At 35.1% G+C, this 16,440-nt stretch overlaps 2 pseudogenes; both read right to left on the reverse strand.

Moving 5' to 3' along the window:
- The window catches only part of LOC149226126 (naringenin,2-oxoglutarate 3-dioxygenase-like), a 90,958-nt pseudogene that overhangs the window by 42,674 nt on the left and 31,844 nt on the right, over positions 1 to 16,440 (reverse strand).
- On the reverse strand, positions 3,271 to 12,252 carry LOC149226127 (DNA polymerase delta catalytic subunit-like; annotated as a pseudogene).

The following is a 16,440-nucleotide window of genomic DNA, read 5'->3' on the forward strand; positions in this document are numbered from 1 at the left end:
ATGCTTCATTTTGCCTTATTGAATAATATAAAGAAGATGAAATTTTATAGCAATTCAAACACAGTTATTGAATGGGAAAACAAAACATTCCAGTTTCATTGTTGAATGGGATAACAAAAGATTCCAGTTTTATTGTCTGCATCTTAAGTAGTGGAAGCCAAAAATTGGAGCACTGCAAAAAGAATTTGATGAAATTGGAACTAATCTAATGGTTTAACTAATCTGTTATCGAAACAAACAATTTTGTTGAAAAATAAATTTGCCAATATTTAAAAATAAATAATAATCATATAATATCCCCTGATATACTACAAATAGTTATACAAAAATACACAGAAATCCAATAAATAAATCATAATAAATAACATAAATCATACATTCTTATATAATTAAATCTATGTCATTCGTAACTTTTTAATTTTTTAAAAAGAGAAATTCTAAAAATACTATATAACCATCCCATTTGCTTTTATATGCATTACATCTCAAAATAGTTCTTCGTTTTACTAAGTCAGAGTACGTTTAACCACACCATATGTGAGAGAACAATTCTCTATGCCTATGGCACAATATGTCTAACTAAGCTATGCCGTGTAAAAGTTATATAACTATCTTATTTTCTTATATAACTATTTGCTTTTATATGCATTACATCTCAAAATAGTTCTTCGTAACTTTTACTAAGTCGGAGTACGTTTAACCACACCATATGTGAGAACAATTCTCTACGGTGGAAAAGTTATATAGATTAATGCTGCCTCTCCTTTCCAAATTATAACCGCATATATCTAACGTACCGGAGCAGTCGTTGTTCCCGGAGTGGGTTGAATTACACAATTACTCTTCTGGTTTCTGCAATAAGCTCATTTCCTTGTGCGTTTGACCTGCCTGTCCGCACGGTGCTTGGTAATCTTCCTATGGTAAAGTTCCTTGTAGACCCAGCGGTCAAATCTTGTATATGTATCAGTATATTCCATATATTTAATTTAATAGGTTACTCTATACCTAATAAGGCCTTTTAACCTGTCATGGTCACTCGATATTTTTATCAACTGGAAGGGAGCCATTGAATCCCATGCATAACTAAAATTTACAATCGGAAACCAATATAAACACTCACATGCTTTTGGGCTCCGATATTTACAACGAAAGCTCCATCAACGGGTTCCACTGTAGCCCACGTTTTACCGCGGTCTTTTGTGACTTGCAGCCCTCCGACTTTGTCTTGCAGTAAAATGGTTAAAGTTCCTGGATCAGTATGTCTCTCTGAGCCTAACTCGGGGTGGGGGCAAATCGGGTAGTAATTCCAGACAACGTTCTGTTTGCCCCCCGTTTTTGTCTTGCAGTAAAATGGTTAAAGTTCCTGGATCGGTATGTCTCTCTAAGCCTAACTCCGGCTGGGGGCAAATCGGGTAGTAATTCAAGACAACCTTCTGTTTGCCCTCCCCACAGGCTTTTTCGATTTCATCTACTTCAACTTGTAGCAATTCTGAGATTAGCGCAAGCAGCGTGTTCGTCAACTCCAACATCGCATCACTGTATTTGGCTAAAACTTCCCTGAAACAATAACGGTTCAAGAATCGGGAAATACATTCTCGTATTATTGGAGCATCGACAACGTGAAATATATAACCTATATAATCATAACGTATGGTTACCTGAATTGAACTGGCTTTGCAGGTCAGCTTTGGATGTCCCGTGCCGCGGAGCATGTGGTGACGTGTTGTTCTCTCCAGTCCATCGAAGGCAATTCGTTGATAAAACTTCCATTTCCATATCCCAGGAACGGCCACTATACTATATTTAGGGGATTTTAAGACAATATTTGAGTCAATTATCTTAACTTAAGACAAAAAGAAATTCAAATATTGTCTCTAAAAAGGTGTCTCAAAATATAATGTCTCAGAAATTTGTCTCTATAAAGACAATATAGAACACATATTATTAATGTTTCTATAAAGACAATTTGATTTTCTCTCTAGAGACAATTTCATTTGTGTCTCTCTAGAAACAATTACATTTTTGTCTTTTTAGAGACAATTCCATAATTCAAACTATCGTCTCTCTAGAGACAATATAAAAAATTATTAATAAAAAAATAAATGTCCATAATTCAAACTATTGTCTCTCTAGACAATATAAAAAATTATTTAAAAAAAAATAAATGTCCATAATTCAAACTATTGTCTCAATTATTAAAAAAAAAATAAATGTCCATAATTCAAACTATTGTCTCTCTAGAGACAATATAAAAAATTATTTAAAAAAAAATAAATGTCCATAATTCAAACTATTGTCTCTCTAGAGACAATAAAAAAATTATTTAAAAAAAAATAAATCTGCTCAAACTATTGTCTCGGATTTGGTCTTGCCAATCTATCTGTGTATCCATCTCTATCTACCTATCCATCCATCCATCCATTCAACTATATGCATGTCTGGATATACATATGTAAGCCTGCAGATCTATGTTTTATAGTGTGTGCTCTCCTAAAATTTGGGATATGCGTGCACATTGCATTTATAGGGTGTGTCGGGAAGTATGTATCATAACTGTCGTTTGAGGTAACCAGCCTATACGCCGTCTATGTTCCCCATGGTCACTCGTCAATCTATGATCTGGAACCGAAAAGACTTGGCATCTATAGTAATACTAGTCATTCTATCTAATGGGAATCATACTAACCAGGAGACTAATATGTTTGGATCGTAATAAGATAGCCACATATTACTCATATGCCACTAATACAAGGTGTTATGACCTATCAATAAGCCTAACCTGAATCCAAGTATTACAGTAATTACAACACATGTATTACCATGTTCATAAGCAGATAAGAGTGCTTATAACAACATACCCAACCTATCGCTATCTATCCCTATTCAATAAGCTTAAGTATAGCACTAACTATGGTTTAGCTAATAGATCCGTAATGATTGAGCTTTATATTCACACCTACTCCATATGTCCTAGTTGGAACCATTGTTCTCCATCTCATTTGCAAGGAGAAAAGATATATCGAACTGGTTAACATTAAATAACAAGTACTTGACAATTACTGTACAATAAATAGACCATGCTCATCCTCATTCAGGGACCAAATAAATTCCCTGGTCCATTAAATCAGAGAAACATACACCAGAGAAAATCCAGGAAAACAAAAATATTCGATAATACAAAATTTACAAGCTACACAGGCAACATCCTCAAAACTGCTAGCGCAAAATATTCGATAATACAAAAAATTACAAGCTACACAGGCAGCATCCTCAAAACTGCCAGCGCTCTAGTTGCACCTCTGCTTCAGTTAGGTCTTCCTGAGCTTTCTTCCTACGATAAAATATTGGGCAGTCACGACTGCAATAAGGACAGGACATCAATGTAAGTATAAAAGAGATAGTAATTGTAAAAAAAAAAAAAAACATCCTATTAATTAAAAACAAAAACATGATCACACAAATGTTACAAAATACATCCATAATGTAAATTTAAATCATGATATGAAAATGTAATACTATGTAATACTTGAAATATAGCATTCAAAAACCTTGTGCAAAGAACATCTTGGTGCAGAGAGCCTTGGCACCACTGACATTGTGTCCATAGTTTACCAAAGAGCGTTTCTAATTCCCTCACTGACATTGATCAAATATTAGTGTCATATGATAGAAAATCTAGGTGAGAACAATAGACACAAGGCCTACTTTAAATTCTCCAAATAAAGAGTAATGGTATTAGAATACCAGCTTACCGTTTGCAACTGTTTTCTAATACAATTCTGCTTCTCTTCCTTTGCAATGTGAACAAAGTGTCTGATCTTCTTTGCTGCAATGGCAACATGAAATCAGGTAACATCATGAATTTCAGTATGAAGCAACCTAACCAGACATTCTTATTATAAGAAAGCTAGACAGTTTCTTACAAGGAGAGCAGGCATGGGATCATGCAACCTCATAGATTTTTCCACATCAAAAAGATGAACCCCAGTAGCTTTCTAAAGAGCCAAACTGAAATAATAGTTACTCTCAATTGTGCACTACTATAAGCAAGGAAACCACATGCATGAAACCCTCTACTTGTATTAACTAAATACCTGATAGGTGTTTTACAACCAATATAACTGAGTTGTTTCTTGACAAATTTCATAATTCCACTATTTGAAGGAGTTGATATGGAAACTGCTCGTGTGTGACTACCATGAAGAAGCTCCTTGCTTGCATTCTTCAAAATGGGCTCAAATATTCTCAACAGCGGCTACAGAGCAAAAACAGGGACTAATAAAAAACACTTAGCTGGAAAGAATTACTATCTATCAAGATATATTTGAAACACAGGTGAAATTTTCAAAAAGAGCATAAACAACAAGTGATGATGCTTTGGTCTTTCACCTTGCTCAGTTGATTCTCCAGATAATATTGTGGATCAATAGGGATGTTATTCTCTAGTACGTAAATTAGATCCTCAGATTTCTCATATGCCTGAGCCCAAGTAAACACATTAGTCATTATATCCATAATCCCTCTGTAAATTATGCCTCCAAATAAAACATAACAAAATAATTAAAATAATCATTTTTTAGTGCAATATCGAGACTTATGCTGAGCACAGAAGGGGTTAATTGTTACCTTGGCACCTTTTGTAGCCTTTATGATGACATATGGAACACGATCACCCACAGTTGGAGAATTTGCAACATCCCTCTGTAAACCAGGGGCAACTTGGCTTTAAAACACAACAAAATAATTAAAATAACCATTTTTTAGTGCAATATCGAGACTTATGCTGAGCATAGAAGTGGTTAATTATTACCTTGGCACCTTTTGCAGCCTTTATGATGACATATGGAACACGATCACCCACAGTTGGAGTAGTTGCATCATCCCTCTGTAAACCAGGGGCATCTTGTCTTTAAAACACGACATCAATTTAAAAAATCCAACAATGGACTCATTGTCAATAAAAAGCAAAATATTACAAGAGTCTTTAGATGCACTGCAGTAATAAAAATAGAGAGATAGGATTGAAATGGAACCAGAAGGCATTGCACCATTCATTATACTTGTTCTGAGAAGTTATTTCCAGTGTTTACCTTCTGCATGCGCTTAGCTAGTTCCACGTGTGCTCCCTTGACTGCATTGTCTTCTCCAGTCTTTGTCAGACCCCGACTCAACAAAGAGATTGTTAGCACAGGAAAACAACAATGCCCTTAAGAATATGCTGATAGCCTTGATAAAGGATATGACCTGCAAACATCTGTTTCTGCCGCAGCTAAACAGTAATCAATTTTTCTCAACATGAGATTAAAAATGTAGATATATTATATATTGTCATGTTTTGATTCTCTTTAATTGTATAAGAGCCTCCCTTGACACTTCTTCTTCCCATTGCTAGCAGTAAATATTGAATGAATCCCTTCCAAGTACAGAATGTAGGGAGAAGAAACATGACAAACTTAAAAACGAAACTTCCATGGCCTGCCCCAACTAGGTATATAGTATATACTTCTAACACTTGAAACCAGGAATATGTAATAAGTGACTTGCTCCCAATGTAAATCTCCTCTTCCCCCTATCATATTTTATCCATTTCAAAAGTAACAAATGGTCAAACAAATTTGGTCATAAACATGCAGAAGGATTCATTGTTCTCACCTTAGTTATCACCAAAAGTGACAAATCCATTATGTTCATTAACAAGTCAGAAATAGTGTTCTTGACATACTGCACTGCACCAGGTATGTCACAATCAATGAGTATTTTGTGAAGGCACTTTGTAACCAAGTTCTTCACCAGTAGGCAATTGTCCCTTTGCACTGTTTCAATGCCTGTTGATATGGAATATTTAAAAGATCAGGAATATTTAATAATTAAGAAGGTATCAAATAAATTATTTTTCTAAGAGCATTTTGAGCCTTCACAAACACTAAGGCATGTCTTTGAAACAAAAAGATCAGGTTTGTCACCTTTAGTATCCATTTTGTCATAAGCATCTGGCTTTGTCCACAACAACCCAGCATATCTTTTCTTGCTGGTCAACAAGAATGGGTAGTATATTTTTTCAAATTCTAGTTTAATAGGCTGCATAAAAGCATATGTTAAATAACACACTGATTAGATGCCAAAGATGCACCAAACAAATGCAGATAAGCCACAGAAAAGCATAACTGATCATCTCGTCCTGTGCATATTTACAAAGATCTCATGGAAGTGGAATGTCAAAAGAAGATTAGTTTTAAAAAGAAAGGTGATATTAAAACATTCATGCCTACAAAAACATCATTAACAACTCTAGAGGCTTCACGGATATTTAAAATTCTTGACACTGTACCTTTGTAAATGTACCACTAATATAATCTGAGGCTTCCCTCCCTAGCGTCATGGCCTCTTCTAATTTGGTACACCAAACTGTATCATAACTGAATCTATATCTCCATATACAACCTAGATTCAAATATAAAAATATAATATCAAGATTTAAAGCAGAAATCTAGGTTAGGATCAGATCACCCATTATGATTTCAAGAACTTGGATTATCACCAATACAACAAGTGTACTTCCTGTCATCACTGATCCAGTTCAAAGGTTACAAATGCCTTTAGTTGCTAAATAATAGCCTACCTCAGCATTGTACTGGTAACCACCAACTATTGTGAACCTTTCTTCAACTAGCTTCTTTGTATGCTCTATCATTTGACGACCTGACAGGTGGAAAAAAAATGAGATGATTAATGATATGAAATTTTAAAACAATACGTAAAATCGATGTTGTCTGATGGAACAGAGAATGTGTCAAAAGATCAAACTGGACTTGTAATCAAAATATAATAAGAGGGCCTAAGCATATCATCTTAGTTGTACAAGTACAAATGACTAATTAATGCAATTCAAGAACTCGATCTTATTTGTACAAGATTGTCAATTACAGTTCATACCCTTAACATTATGCCAGGATGAAGAAAAGAATTACATGGATATAATTGATGCCCAAAAATAATCAATGTGAATGGCTGATACATGCATATATAGAATAAGAGAGGACTGCAAGCATCTCTATCTTGTAAGTAAAAGAAGCACCCATAACATTACAACTAGGAAAAACAAGGGGAGAATCAAGGTGTCCATGGATTTAATGTTTTTTTTCTATGGAAGAACTGTGAAATTACCATAGCTCGTCACACTCGATGAAATCTCCAAATAGGGCAATTGCCCAACAGTGGCACCAGTAAACCCATAAACTGAATTCGCACTTATCTGCAAGTGCACACAGTGAAAACTATTTTATGCATTTCACCAGCATACCTAGTTTTACTTTTATTCAATGTCCAAGCCATAATTAATACAGACTTGACAAAGCTGTAATTACCTTCAAAGCCAGTTGTCGGCCATCCAAGACAGCCTTTTCAAAAGGATCTTTAGCCTCCTAAACAAGATTACAGGAAGTTAAAAACTGAGATGCTAAGTGGAAAAAATACAAGCATGTAACATGAACATAGGAAGCACTTACTTCACCACGTTTAGGTTTGCCTTGGCTCTTTTCCTGGCAGCCAGTAACTCTTCTAGGATCTCTGGTAATATGCCCTAGGAAACAGGAAAAATAGCATTCAATTTAGCATCATCTAAAATGGTCAGCATATGATGGTTAAAAAGTAAATAATGAAATAAGTATCAGCATAGTGTTTGGCATGCAAAGACATTAAGGTCTTAGCATCCTACTTTACTTTTAATCCTTTCTAGTAGCATAGCTTCTGGTGCCTATGTTAGTGTTACAACGGTACAACTGTGCATTATACAGCTGGGATGACTAGGACAGTGTATTGGGATCTCATCCACATAGCAATTTGACTGCTAAAGTCTACCATACATGTTAGGGAACCTATCTACTTTTTTTACATTGACGAATCAACCAAATCTGAATCTGAATCTACTGAAAACTTCAAAATATGTATCATAAAAGTAGCCTAGGGTTTATTGTCCATTATCCGAAACTTCTTCAGAATCTCAATTGCTTACTTACCCGTGTTCGAGGACCAGCTCACCTCAACTCAGCCAAACCTCCAAGACCAAGAAATAATACATGTCAACTTCACTTGCCAGTTTCTTATTGCACCATGGGATATAGTTTTTTAAACTAACTGTTAGGACCAGGTAATCTACATACAACACAAATATAAGCATATCAAATTTATCATAATCAAACAAATAATAAAATTTAGGACCTGCAACGGTCTTAGTGATGCCCATAATCTGTAAGTACTCATAAATCCATGAGTACCAAGCACAAGAGGCTACTTTAGCCCAGAAAGGGACTTCTTCAACTTGCACGCATGGGTATCCCATCCTAACAAAGATATTATATTTGAACCCAAGCTGAAACAAAACCATGAATCTCTCTTCCTGCCACCTGCATCTCTGGACCTGTCAAAATCCACTAAAGCATGCAGCAGCTCAAAGCATTGTGCCAGTGTGCCCTTTAAGTACCTCGCATACCTCAGACCATGGAGCATATTTGCAGCAACCTCAGCTCAACCATATATTAGCAGCCAAGCTGGACAATAAATTGGTGTCTGTGCCCCCCTTGTTTGTGAGACAAGGGATCTCATGCACACAACAATTTGACTGCTAAATTCTACCAAATATTTTAGGGAACCTATATACTTATTGTACGCTGACGAATCAACCAAATTTGAATCTTAATCTACTGATAAATTCAAAATATGTATCATAAAAGTAGCCTATGGTTTATTGTCCATTATCCGAAACTTCTTCAGAATCTCAATTGCTTACATACCCCTATTCGAGGCTTACTTACCCCTATTCGAGGACCACCTCACCTCAACTCAGCCAAACCTCCAAGACCAAGAAATAACACATGAGGTGTATATCCTTCATGTCAACTTCACTTGCCAGTTTCTTCTTGCACCATGAGATAGAATTTTTTTAACTAACTTTTAGGACCAGGTCATCTACATACAACACAAATATAAGCATATCAAATTGATCATAATCAAACAAATAATACAAGTTAGGACCTGAAACAGTCTTAGTGATGCCCTAAATATGTAAGTACTCATAAAAAAAACAAAGTATCTTCAAAATTTGTTTTGTTGCACACATAATTAGTTTATGTTTGGACCCTCACAACCTAGTGTGATCCTTAGAAGCTAGAGCGATGCACGTTCAAGTTATTAAAATTTAACACATATCAATCATTTTTGTCCTCTTTTTGGGAGGCGCTACATTAATTGTGGGTGTGGAATGCTCATCACATTGAACACCCTCCTCATTATTTCTGTCTCCCATTCGCTGAAATTCAACAATCTGCCAAGGTTCAGGAATGACTATTGGATGATTTTGTGCAACAAGAAAATCATCATGTGCTTGTATCTCCTCCCCATGCTCACTCCCAGATGTTTCACCTGATTCCTATACACAACACACTTTAACTTGTTATAATAACATTAAAACCTCCAATTGATTTATTGCATTATTCATATAATATTATAAACAACTAACCTCGGATCCATAACCAGTAATTATTTTTCCCCTCTATTTATCATGTGTTGGCGAAGACCTTAGGAACCATGTAATACAACATATTTTAGGTCTTCCTCTGAAGCTTCCTTTTGAAACTGGTGAACCTACATTAACAAAGATAATCATATCTATAAGGTAAAATAACTAATAAGATACAATTAACTCAACGTGACCATGGTTACTTTGCCTAAAATAGAAAATATAATAGATGGAAATATCACTTACCATACCACCACGAATACTATTATATCCACCAGAGCCTAATTTGTGAGATCCAATTTTTGACACCCTAGCTTGGGTTGCTTTTCTTGTATCTCGTAGGCGTCTCTTAGCTCCTCCTTGTGCAGATGGCGTATAGTTTGGATTTCTGAGGACTTTCCTCTTAAACTTGGCATCTTTCATAAGTTCATCCCACGTCACTTGGTCTCTGATCCAAGCTGGACGTGGATACATCAAGTTTTTTGTCAACTTTGTCCTTAAATTGGACCTCTTTGAGTGCATGCATTTACTTGCAATCTGTGAAATAAGTTCCTTATCAAATCCAGGATTACCAAATGCTATTACTACATCTTTAAATAGTTCCTCCTTTTTGGGATTAGCTTGTTTCCTCCAATCCATTTGGATGGTATTTCCAAATAATTCTTTTGCACGACGAAAAATAAAGTGATAAAATTTCAGCCCTTTTTCATCCTTCAAGACATTTCCTTCTGAAGTGAGCAAGATTGTAACTTCTTGCATTCCTTTTGTGGTCACCGATGATATTGTTGTAGTCTTGGGGATTGAGGAAGGTTCCCTTATAGATACATTAGGCACTGTGTCACTTACTTCCTGTATTTACAATGAAATTGTGGAACTATTAAGAACCCAACCAAAATATGAAACTATTTTTCATATCTAAAATAATGATCCTAAACATAACAAATGAAATTATAAAAAAAATAAAATAATTTTACCTATTGATCTGTTGCAGGAGCTACACTCTCCAACAATGACATTTCCCATAACTGAATTTGTTCAATTATTTCTTGTCTGATTTGAACATTTGCAGGAATATCTAGTAGGAGCCTTAACATTCTTGTTTGTGAGTCTATAAGACTCCTCAAAGAAACTTGTTCTGGTCCTGGTGAGTGAATGCTGACTAGCCCACATTCGATGTAGAGGGAATGTTATGGGGTTCTGGTCTAGGTGTAGATGGCATAACATGACCCTCTATACCAACAGATTGTGTAAAGGGCATGTTATGGGGTTCTGGTCTAGGTGTAGATGGCATAACATGACCCTCTATACCAACAGATTGTGTAAAGGGAATGTTATGGGGTTCTGGTCTAGGTGTGGATGGCATAACATGACCCTCTATACCAACAGATTGTGTAAAGGGCATGTTATGGGGTTCTAGTCTAGGTGTAGATGGCATAACATGATCCTCTATACCAATAGATTGTATACTTGCTGGAGTCACCCTAGAAACATCCTGCAAGGCACAAATATAAATAATAAGATGGAATAACAGATGAATAATGTTGAAATATGTAACTAGGTTCGGTCTTCATAATGACATATCTAATCACAATTCTATGTAATTTATGTAAAAAAAGGAAAAAGAAGATTATTTTTGTTATGACTGAGGCATGGGTTTCATGAACACATGAAGAAGCAAGTCCCATTATAGAATGAAAATATCTCGGAAGACTCATTAAAAGAAGGTCATGAAGGTGGCAAATGATCAATGAAATGTAGTGTAAAGTTGCAAATAATCATGGCAACCAAAATACTAATCAGTACAGATAGGTGTCCATGAGGTATATATAATAATTTTCTTTTAAAGGGTCCATCATAAGATGTAGTAGGGTTGAATTTATGGGTTTATATTTTAAGAAATACCCTAGTATTTAGAAACCTTAATCTTAAGGTATTTGTTCCCTATGATTTGATTTCTAGGGCATGGGATAAACTCTAGAATGACATAAAGGGAAAAGAGTATGATCTAATGTTTGAATTTAAGAAACCCTAAAAAGGCCTCTTGATTAAATAAAAACCCTAAAAAAGTAACTTGACATCATGTTTTGGAATAACATATTGCTTGGGTTACTTGTTAAAATAGTATTGTATGTACAAGAAGAAAAAAACAGATGGGGTGATCCATTTTAAGGCATGATGTAGCTCTTCGTAACACCTCATAAATCATGGATTCGTTGTGCAAAAACTTTATTAAATATATGCCCTATATTTCTCAACAAATAACATAATCAAACTCACATAAATAAATGGTTGAATCTTACATCTTGCATAACATTAGATGTATATGAGGGCATTAACAATCCCTGCATGCCAACATTGGTTGTATTGAGGGGCATAAATCAATCCTGCATGCCAACAAAATGCACGCTTAGTAAAAACACAAATATTAATAAATATATATAGTGAAATAAGTTAACTAAATGCACAAAAATATTGAACAAGTTTTACCACTATCATTACCTTAGATGTTTTATAAGGTGTTATAGGGGTTGGAATGACTTTAGCAATTGCCTACATTCCACAAACATAAATTAGCATAATATAATAAGGAATACAAGATAATTGAAAATATAAAAGACAACATTCAAGCTTACCTCATGCATCATCATAGCGATGTCTTGCCCTCGTGCATTTGTTAACATTTCCATGAAAGTAGTGAATATCATTGAACCCCCCATGGTAGCATCAGTAACACCCATGGGCACATTCTTAAAAAAACACATAATAACATAAAAATAAGAAAACCTTGATCAAAAAACCGATAAGAAAATAGAATCGGTAACACCAAATATGTGTTGAGTGAGCATTGAAGATCTGTCCAACACTTTGAGGCAAGCTTATCAGAGTGTTCTGACAAGCATTTAACTAGTCACAAACAAACTTTTGAAGTATCATTTTAAAGTTAATTTCTAAAAAAAAATCCAACCTCTAACTAAATCAACAACATAAATAATACAAATACCAAAAGCAACATAAGCAACATAAATGCCTGGTCTGCCATTTTGTATAGAATAATGTAATAGAAATCTACGAAGAAAAGTTTGTGGACACTCGTTAGGATCATTACATAAATAAATGTTGAAATATATGACAACGTGTAAAACCATAAAATTGTTCTAAAATATGTTGGTTTAAACTTCTATGCATGTAATACTAATTTCATTGAGGAGTTCTCTGGATTATATTACAAAGGGTAATGCACTGTCTTAAATTGTTGTCGCATAATGCAAAGTAATCTCTGTAGAATATCTCCTTTCTGCCTATAAACATTACTTCACTATCTCATTGCAGCCACAATCAACTCCAAACCAGACCTTGCTTGCCTCAAAACCCCAGACCATACCTCAAGATGATTTGCTGCCACATAAAAACCTTAGGGGTGATTCGTTGCCACAAACAATCTGTGAAATCAACATTTGAAAAGCAATGCATATGAAGCATATTAAGCATGCATGGAAACTACTAATCAGAGTCCAAAGAATTATTATGGTAGATGAAGCGATATGGTGTGTTGCCTTAGAAGAGCACCGATATGCAATAAAGAACCCTGAAATATGCTTGGAAAATGAAAAGACATAAAATAATGTAGAGCACCGGTGGCAGAGAGGGTATAAAAACTCAGAATTATGTTTAACCCTCCAATATAGTTAACCACACATGGAATAAGTGAATTCAAATGAATGACAATGCAGTGAATGCCCATGAGATCTGGTTTCATCAATTCATGAGTAAATGTTGGTGTGGGATTAAACCAAATAATGCCAATTTCATGCCTCATACTTCTCAAAGACCCAAGCTACAAATATCATGGCTTGGTATTATACCTATGTGCAGATTTATGCAGATTTGAGATGTTCAGAGGAGAATCAATCATATTTCCATAACACCCCACTCGAACCTATTTCATGCTAACGAATTAGAGTCTAGTGCCAAACACATGATCACATATCCAAGCAAAAGATCATCCCAGTGCATCTCCTAGAATGGTGGATATCAAGTGACTCAAACTAATGAAGAGAAGCCACGATTTGACTCCGAGACTATTGAAGATTGGAGAAATTCACTTTTTCGTGTTGCAGACATTAGTGGTTTCAAGCTGGAGGCATGCAATACTGGGTGAAAACTCAACCTTCACTATCAGTGATAGTATTTTATGTTTGATAAATAGACATAGACGTTTGTTTCTCACTGTTATATTTATTTTCTTCTAAATAACTAGCAAGGAGCTGGAGATGGAGCTGCTAGATAAGGTGGTTAAATGTTTGTCGGAAATAGTGAAAAAGCCAGAGTTGCCCGTGGCCGACTATCCAACAGGCTTGAATTTTAAGCTTCAAGATTTTGAAGAGACAGTCCTATTGCAGCAATAGCAAAGGGGGAAATCTCAGATATTGGGGATAGTGGGGTTAGGTGGCGTAGGAAAGACAACTTTTGCAAAACATTGAAAAAAGATGAGATTTTAACCCTGTTTTTCATGTGGCCCCATACCTTTTAAAATTGACAAATATATTTGGTGTAAACATGCTGAAACCTTTGCACTACTCTACTAGGAATGGAAAAGAGTATATATCAAGACTATTACATACAAAACAACTAGTACCAAAATGATAATGTTGATGTCACTAAGTTCTAAACATTGAAAATAGATACAATGAAAAGACAAGCACCTAACTCAATCAATATTTCCATACTATTGAAATATATGTCCCCCAAATCTAGACTAGATGACCTAAATTCACTACCCACTGATAGATAGAGAAATAGGTACTTTGAGGCCAAATGTTTTAAGAAAAAACTAGATGATAACATGGGTAAAAGTATGGAGAATATTGTGAACCCATATGTTGGAAAAATGAGATAGGGAAACTTGTAGTAGAATTAGTGTTGGTAATCTTCCAGTATGAATTTCACTAATAAATTTAGCTCCGATTGTACTCAAATGTTTTTATAAATATCCTCCATAATATTCCAAGCAATTTAATAAAAAGTTTTGAGATCAGAACTAGTTTCAGAAATCAATTTCAAGAGACAAAATCCAATAGTCCTAAGAATAAAAAAGACAATCCAATTCCTTCCTTGTATTTGGGGATTAACACTATCTTCAGGTTGAAATAAATTTACATTTTTCCAATTCCCAAGTGAAATTTCAGATCCATGTTAGAAAATTTGTAAACTCAGATACATCTAACCAGTATGATGTTTTCACCAAAAGAGCCTAGGTTCCTTATACAACATTCATGGAAATGAGATGAGCCATCATCTCTTTCATGACACATTAAATAAGGAAACCAACACAATCTCATGTAAATCAAGATCTAGAATGCACCTAGACATAGGAAACTCGAGGATGAATATCTATCTTGAGTTCACACAAATGGTCGATGTATGCATTATTGTAACTCTAAATATCCAACCTAAATTTAAATAGATTTGGCTAATGTATATGTTAATTTATAGAAATGTACTTCAAAGAAAACCCAAGTGCCTAGAGAGGGGCTGATGACATAAAATTGAAAACCCAAATCATGGTCACAATACTTAAATATAAAATGCTATGTTGTTTAGTTTGAACATATAAAGGAACTTACAAGCATATCTTGCATGAGAAGTGTGGGAAGAGGTTTGAAAGAGGGAAATATGGCATCATTTAAAACAATTCTTTTCTCAGAAACCACTACGTGAAGATTGTTGCATCTTTGAAGCTCTCCTCCTTTCCATTGTCCAGAAAACTTCATAAACCATTTTTTCCATTTATACATAACCATCCTGAGAGACGACAATAAAGATGGGAATATACCTTCCATGTACTACCAACTTCAATTCTTCCCATTTTGTGTTGAACTCATGGAAGACCGAGAGGCCACAAAATTGGTGCAACCTAAATTTTTAAAATGGGTTTATGAGCAAACTACAGAAAAACCCACAACAGATTGACAATGAGTAGTTATGTAAGTATAAAGGTCCCCGAATACAAGGTTCCCATTGATAAACAAAACGAAACCTCAATACCCTTCGAGGGGCCAATAATAATGCAGAAAAGCCACCAAAAATTTAGATTGAGATAGTAAATTGGATTATCACAAATTTGTCTCGTAATCCATGATTCAACTATAGCAAATTATAAGTTTTTTCCATGGAAATAAATCGAGTACTTCTGGAAACACGAGAAAGAACTTGTTGACTCAACAATAAGGTAAGATGAACAAAACACATCCAAAAACAACCAACTCCATCGAAACCTTTCGAGAGGACACACGGGATTCTGGGGGGTGCTGCTGGTCTGTAGTAGCATATGTAGGAGGATCAGCCTCGTGACATTTTTCTAACATTTCCCTGAAACGTTTCATGACCTCCTCATACTTATTAGGTGGATCAAAGCCGTGGAATTTCTCTAACATTTACCTGAAAATACTCATGATCTCTTTATACCTATTGAGCATAAAATGGGCCATCATTAAATGATTAAAAGTCAATGTACTCAGTGTCATCTCAACCTCATAGATGGTTTTCAGCATATCGAACCAGGCTTCCATGTCCAACCTAACAATGAGTGCTCAAAACTATGTTATATGTAACGAGATTCCATATAACACCAGGTTATTTAATAAATTTACAAAGAGAAACAACATTATGCCCTAATAAACATTATTGCCCTAAATTTACACTCAAATTCAGGACGAAAGGGTTAAATGTCTGTCAGAAATAGTGAAAAAGCCAGAGTTGCCCGTGCCTGACTATCCAACAAGATTGAATCTTAAGCTTCAAGATTTTGAAGAGACAGTCCTGTTGCAGCAACAGCAAAGGGGGAAATCTCAGATATTGGGGATAGTGGGGTTAGGTGGCGTAGGAAAGACAACTTTTGCAAAACATTTCTTCAATATGAAGAAATC

Source organism: Pinus tabuliformis, chromosome J, assembly GCF_031772625.1.
Source record: "Pinus tabuliformis cultivar Carrire ecotype Pingquan chromosome J, CPIR1, whole genome shotgun sequence".
NCBI lineage: Eukaryota > Viridiplantae > Streptophyta > Pinopsida > Pinales > Pinaceae > Pinus > Pinus tabuliformis.